The following is a 7,441-nucleotide window of genomic DNA, read 5'->3' as shown; positions in this document are numbered from 1 at the left end:
ATTAACCATCTATAATGAAGCCAAGCCCTCCCTCCAGCCCATCTGCCTTGGTCCAGGCCTTGGAGGTAGAGAGGAACTGCTGGACCTGTTACCCTCTCCCTCCACCACTCCCTTCTCTTTCTGTGTCATGTCTTTTTAGATTGTAAGCCCGAGGGCAGGGAACCATCTAACTAAAAAGATTGTATGTACAGCGCTGTGTAAATTCACAGCGCTTCATAAATAAAGGTTGATAATAATAATAATAATAATAATAATAATATCTAAAATCCCTGAAAACCAGCAATAAAACTATCAATACTTAAAAATGAAAAGCAATAAACTAGCCAGAAGAACGAGTCTCTCAAAATCGTAATAGAACAATTGTTTTTACTCTACTCTAATGGGCTTCAGTGAAATAGATAAGCCAGTAAACCATGTATTTATTTAAGTTATTGCATTTCAGAGTACATGATACCCTGGTTCTCTTGACTGTATACAAGCTTTTAAAAGTATATAATTTAAACAATAAAACAATGACTATGGATATAATATTTCCCAGCCCAATTCTTTTACATTGCACTTTCCTTTAACTTTCTTTTATATGGATTGAAGGGGAAAAAATGACATCTGTCATGGAAATTCATATGTATTTTGTATGTATTTTTTCTTCTTCTTAATTTACTTATTTTCTTATGAGAGTTTCTTGAAGGGCATTATTCTGGGGCACCCAACCCAAGAATAATGAGACCAGACATTGAAATGGGATAAATAGGGCCATTTATTAATCTATTTAATAAATTCTTAAGGGAACTGCAACTAATTTCTACCAGCAACCAAGTGTGGGAGGAGCTGCATCTGGTGTCTTTCCCTAGACCACCTCTGCAGTTTATCTGGATGATAAGACTTGAGCCCTCAATGACAATTCAAAAGCTGGGCTACTCACTGGCCAGCCTACATCAGGAGGTCTAACCAGAAAGCCCCCACCCCAATCCACAAAGGCTACAGATGGGTTTATCTTTCAAGCCAGACCTAAGGGCAATTTCCTTCTGCTACCTCACAGGTCACAAAACCTAAAGAGGTGGTTCCAGAAACGTCCTTCCACCCAAACGGTGTCTAAGATGCTTGTCAAAATACAACTGAAATATTTATGCCACAGATATGGGCAAGTGTCCGAATAGCCCCTATTTCCCACCTTGGCACTGCACACCTCTTTAATATCTTGCTGCAGATCTGTTAAGAATATTGCATTACCTGTTTTGGAAAGGTGAATACTGTCTGCCCTGTAGAGCTCCGGCCTCTAGAATATAATCGGAGGGTGGGACAGGCTCAAGGGCCTTTCAAATCTTCCTGTTGTCAATAGCTACAGGGCCACCACTTCATTTCCACTCATGCCAAGGGAGCATAGCAGACCAAACAATATGCACACTTGGCCAAGACTGCTTAATAAGGTGGAAATCATGCAGGACCTGCAGAATAAGTGCCATACCCTTTAACAGTCCAAGGTCATTGCCACCCATGTGAACCCCCCAAACCACCAAGACCCTGCTTGCCTAACCAAGGTAAACAGGCAATATCACCAAGGCCCAAGTGAGTACCAAAGTGGCTCAATCTTGTTTGCCAGGCACCCCAGTAGACCATGCTGTGGCCACACAGTAGTACTTGAAAGCTTGACGGCCCAGGGCTGGGATCTGAAGCAACAAAGAAACAACAATTAACAACACAGCCTTCTAATGTATCTGCGGTATGCAGATGACCTCCAATGAATAATCCACTTTATGGCATCGGGTTGAAAGCCCATGGTGGCAGCTGTTGACGTGGTCCCAATCTGAAACGAGTGAGTCACAAAGCAGACATTGGTTAGGCCCAAAGTAACCAAAGCTCTAGACATAACCCCCAAAACTGATGTTTGGTCAAGGGGGAAAGATTCTGATGAATGAACAGAGGCCTAGGACTAATGCGCCTAACTTGCATATAATGACATAGAGCTTGAACTGGACAAATGGCGGTATTTGAACAAGGATGGAGAGGAATCTTTGAACCTTTATTGCACTGGTCTGTCCTAGAAGATCTAATGAGAAGTGTAGCAGACTGTCTGGTAAAACTAATGTCAGAGTATAATAATGCCTTACCTGACTTATCATGTTTGGATGACAAAACAAGCTCACTAACTCGCAGCACACCAAAAAAATCAGTTAATGCTGTCAAATGGAACAAAAGAGCTTTTTAAGGTGATATGCAAATACCAACCCATATGTATCTTAAACCATTGAGAATATCCAGTGACAAAGGCATTCTAGTATCCTTCACCTGACCCCTCTCTCTAAACCATCCCTCTAAAACCTTTTTAATTGGAAAATCACTGGTGTTTTGAAGCCCTTGAGCCTTTAACCAAAAAGCAGTATCAGACAAGTGGCCATGAATAGACTGAGATGCCAAAATAGTGGCATGAAGCAAAACATAGAATTGTAGAAGTTGCAGAACTGGAATAGATAAAACTTCTCTGAGCCAGTGCGCATTTTGGAACCTTATGAACTCTCGAACCAATTTATAACTCCTCCTTGTACTAGCAGTGACTGAGAGATGAAGGGCCCTTGTCACCTCCCGCTGCCAAGTTTCCACAGATGTTTGGGCATCGGTTCTGCCAGCTGAGCCACCCAGGGGGCCAAGTTCCAGAAGTGTTCCATCTGTTTACGAGAAAAAGTCTGTAGTAGAATTATCAACACCTGCAACATACAAAGCTGTAAACAAGGTATTAAAACGTATATATTGAAACATAAATGTTCGGGCCAAGCTTATGACCCTCAGTAATTTGGATGTCAAAGAGTTAATCACATGTACCACTGCCAGGTTATCACATCAGAAGTGTTCCGAAGAATTCTCAAGCTCACTGGCCCTTATGGTAACTGCCACCAAAACGGGGGGAAAAGTCCAAAAAAGTCTATCAGAAATTATTCCCACCTGGACCCATTCTTGAGGCCAAGAACAACCAACGACCATTGAAGTAGACCCTAAAACCTACAGAGCCCACAGCATTGGATTATACCTGCAGGGCATCCTGGAGCTTGACCCCATCATGCCAAAAAGAAATTCCGTTAAAGTCAGAAAGAAACTGCGTCCAAAATTAACAAGTCATCTTTTATAGAAGACGTAACCTGGATGCTATGGTGAAGCTTAACGATGCCACATGGCATCACAAAGATGCCTCAGAAATGATTGCCCAGGGGCAACCACCCTACAGGCAAAGTTCAAATGATCCATAAGCTCCTGAAATTCATGGAGCATGCCCTTGTGCTGGTAAAGAAATTCTTGCACTTTTTCTTGGAGCCTGACTACCTTATCATCAGGAAGTTTAGACAACTGATTGATAGTGTCAATGGATATCTCCAATCTGGTGGTAGGGCTTTCAGTTTTTTCAGGAGCTAATGTAACACCTAACTTGTCAGCTAGAGCTTGAAACTTCCTGAGTAAGAATGAACAAATCCCACAGCCAGATGACCCTATGAATAAGAAATCATCTAAGTAGCGGACAACCCCTCTAAGACCAGTCCTGTCCCTAAGGATCCATTCCAAAAAGTGCTAAATGTCTCAAAAGCTGCACAGGAGACTGAGCACCCCATTGGAAATGCCTGGTCCATGTAAAACTGGCCATCAAACCTAAAACCCAACAACACAAAATTTAAAGGGTGAATTGGCAACAAATGAAATGATTACTTAGGCCTGTTACAGACAGCCAAAATAAAGCTGCTTCGAGTCACAGTGGAGGTATGGTGTTTCAATGATGCAATGCAATGATGCCCTAAGGTCTGGAGCGTGGCTTTGGTGTGGCTTCTGGACTCTTAGGACGCGTGCATCATTGAAACACCATACCTCCACTGTGACTCGAAGCAGCTTTATTTTGGCTGTCTGTAACAGGCCTTAATGTCACATTTAGCTAATGCAGCCCCAATGCCAAGACTCCTAATTCATCAAACAGCAGTGTCAAAAGAACTATAATGAACTGTGCACAATTCATGGGGATGGCATCATTAACAGACTGATTGTGAGGGTAAGACAATTGATAAATAACATGAAACTCACCCAAAGCTTTCTTGGGAATAACACCCAATGGAGAAACCCTCAAATTGGGAGCCTGTGGGTAACTAAAAAGACCCAAAATGCAACCCTCAGCAATCTCTTTATTGATCTTCTGTTGAACAATATGCTCCAACCCCCTAATAGACTTCACATTTTTGACCAAAGCTCACCCATTAGTGCAACTCTGAAAGGAATGAGGTCCCTTACATATTGAGTACTCATGAGAGTACTTGCAAGCCTTATGGTTGCAAACACCTGACAAGTAAATTTCCAACAAAGGAGCTTCTGCTGTTGACTTGAGGAATTTTGTGGCTGAGAGGTGGAAGGGCCACATGACTTCTTTATAAGATGAGCACTATATGTACATTCACCCTGTATCGGTTGAGCAGTTGTCATAAGTTGCATCCACAACTCTCTAGCATCATTATCTTTTTAATGCCTTTTTGTGCCTTATTATGTAGCTAAAGTATGACAGCTTCAATTTAGGGCCAGAATAAATGGCCTATAAAAATGCCTTCAAGATATCATTAAACCACAGCGTTTACACACCACATGCTCTGATGAATGTCCTGAAGCTGCCCTGAAACTGGTTGACCAGGCAGATGTGGGGCACTTCAAGATGCTTCGGTGGCATGGCATTTATATGCCACACACTGCTGGAGTGGCTTGCAGCCAGCTTCGACCTCTGACAGGGTGGAGAAAGCTGCCTTTTTGCCAGCCAAGAAAGGAACAGATCTTTTACACTCCTTTTTCAGCTGGTTTTAATGTGGATTGGGGTTGCAGCATGTGTTTGCCATGGCCCCAATCCACCCTTTCAGGGCAATCTGTTTCCCCCCTCAGTCATTTTAGCTTCCAGGGAGAGTATTGGCTTGATCTGTTCAAGGACCCATTTGTTTGTCTTTTTAGCTGTCCATGGTATCCTCTCTGCACTCTTTCCCAGCATCACATCTCAAATGAGTTAATTTTCTTCCTATCTACCCCTTCTCTTTTCAGGCCTGGAAATGTCTGACTTATAGCATAGGGGCCTGGTACAGCAAAGAGATTCTTCTGCCAGCGAAAAATCCCATCAATAAAGCAATAAACAACAGAAACAAACAGTTGGATTACTAACTTGCTTTCTCTTCACCTCACAGATCTTTTGATGGTTCTGCCACTCTCTTTGCAAGGGGTACTGAGCTTTTTGTATGGGTGATAGCACTTGGAAAAGCAGTATTTTCTATGAAAACTTGACACTAACCATAGCTAGACCATGAGATACTGCTGCTATCAGTCCAATCACTGCTGCTGATATCATCATTCAACACAAACTTACCCATGTGAGCTCTCAAAGCAAGCCAGTCCCTGAAAACCAGTTCCAAACAATATTTGGAAGCCACACCACCCACAAAGGAAAAGGAGTTGCAAATGCCATTTAAGCTTATCTTTTAAAAGAGACAAGCCTTGAACACTACAAAATGTTATTCATAAATGAATCTTCCATAGCATGTGGGTTTACTACTCACTTTCTTTCCTCCAGGCAACACATTCTAGGATTGGAGTATTTCATCAAAATGTAGTTCATAAAAACTGTTTTTTCCAACATAATTTCCACTCTCCAATTGTTCCTTTGGATTGAATGCCCAACTAGATTCAAGTTTTCAGAAATGTGGCAGGATTAAGATATAAAGCTGCAGCTTCATTATATGGCAACCATAATAAATAGGTTGTCAAGGGAGGGACACAGCATGCAACACTGATGTTGTTTTTGGGGGGAGTCAACATGGAAACCTGTGATCAGTCATAACTGTATGACAGTTATTGTCACTATATAATATTTCTACAATGGAAATAATTAAAAGGAAAAGGAAAAAAAAATAGCCCATAACATCATAGAGGCATCACCCTGTCTTCTACTCTCATTCAAAAGCTTGCAGTGGTGCACTTGCCTTTATTGTTTACTTAATAAAATCAGTACATGATTGGGTTGGTGCATCTATTTTCCAGCTGAATCACTGAAGAGAAAATGCTCAGCAAGTGCTCTTTTCTTTCATTCATTTATTGGTTCCTAACAAATATAAGTAGCTGTTTTTGGGCAAATGACCTGTCTTAAGGGAGGGAGGGATAAAGTGTTTTTAATAGTTATATTTTATATTTTACTGTTGTCAACTGCCCAGATTGGTTTGCCATAGGGTGGTATACAAATAAATATTATTATATTATTGGCCAAAATAAGTGGCTTCTAGTGACACATGCCCCCAAAGTGGCTAGAAGTCACTCTGAGGCTCCCAACAGTGGCCCCAAGCCTCCAGAAAAAGGAACGGATTTAATCCACTTCGGGTGGTGGCCTGTTTGGGACTGTTGCAGCAGCCTGCTTTGAGAGTGGGCTGTGCAGTCACCATGGTTCTGGCCCTGTCATGGCCTGATCATGGCCAGAGTGGCCAGAGGCAGCTCCTTACCACCCATCTGGTACAGACAATTATCTATCCATCTAGCCCAATATTGTTTGCTTTGATTGACAATAATAATCAGGGATATAATAGGTGTCTCCCATTACCGGCAGTCTGATACTTGGAAGTCGGGATGCCTGAATTTGCATATGGTGACTTCTGCATGTCAAGCATTTGCTTCACCATCCCCATTACAGTATACCTATATACCATATAAAGATCAGTTTCCTGACTATGAATTGTTTGCAAAGCAATTGAATATGCTGTGCATTTCAGAGATTGGGAAATTCCATTTAAAAATAAAATAATAAAAGCTTTATTTTTACTCCGCTTCTCTATCATAAGGATAATTGAATCAGTTTACAATTAAAAATTCCATACAATACAATACATAATACCCCATCTTTTAATTCCTAGCTGCCAAATGTGTCTGATCCAAAGCACACTGAAGAAATACTCCAGTTTGAGACTGCTTTGACTGGCTCAGTACTAGGGGATCCTGGGAACTGGCAGTTTATTGTGGCACCAGAGCTCTCTGACAGAGAAGGATAAACGTTTCACAAAACTGAAGTTCTCAGAATTCCCTAGCATCATCGAGCCAGGGCAATTAAAGCAGGCTCAAACTGGATTATTTCTGCAGTATGTTTTAGACCTCTGTTGCATATATATGAATTTTAAACAACACAGAAATAGGTGTAGATTCACTCAAACCAGATGCTAAAATGTGGTTTGTAAGCTGCCTTGGGTCCTCTATCAGGAGAAAGGTGGGATATTAATTTATTAATTAATTATTCACATTTGAAAAACTCTGTATTGTTTTATTTTTTAGAATACCACATCCAAAAATTCTGCTTTCTTTATTAAATATTAATGAATATGATTCTTGTTTGTTTGGGTAGAGATAGGCCTGACATCTCTGGCAATACATGGAAACATTCAGTAATGTAAAGAATATGACACTA

The 7,441-nt window shown here is 41.1% G+C and overlaps 1 pseudogene; it reads right to left on the bottom strand.

Moving 5' to 3' along the window:
• Positions 1 to 1,690: 1,690 nt before the first annotated feature.
• Positions 1,691 to 6,671, bottom strand: LOC149319692 (uncharacterized; annotated as a pseudogene).
• Positions 6,672 to 7,441: the final 770 nt, after the last annotated feature.

Source organism: Sceloporus occidentalis, unplaced genomic scaffold (genome assembly GCF_023333645.1).
Source record: "Sceloporus occidentalis isolate IW3139 unplaced genomic scaffold, rSceOcc1.0.p SCAF_2, whole genome shotgun sequence".
NCBI lineage: Eukaryota > Metazoa > Chordata > Lepidosauria > Squamata > Phrynosomatidae > Sceloporus > Sceloporus occidentalis.
The sequence above is the reverse complement of the archived record's forward strand: the minus strand, read 5'-3'. Positions and strand labels throughout refer to the sequence as shown.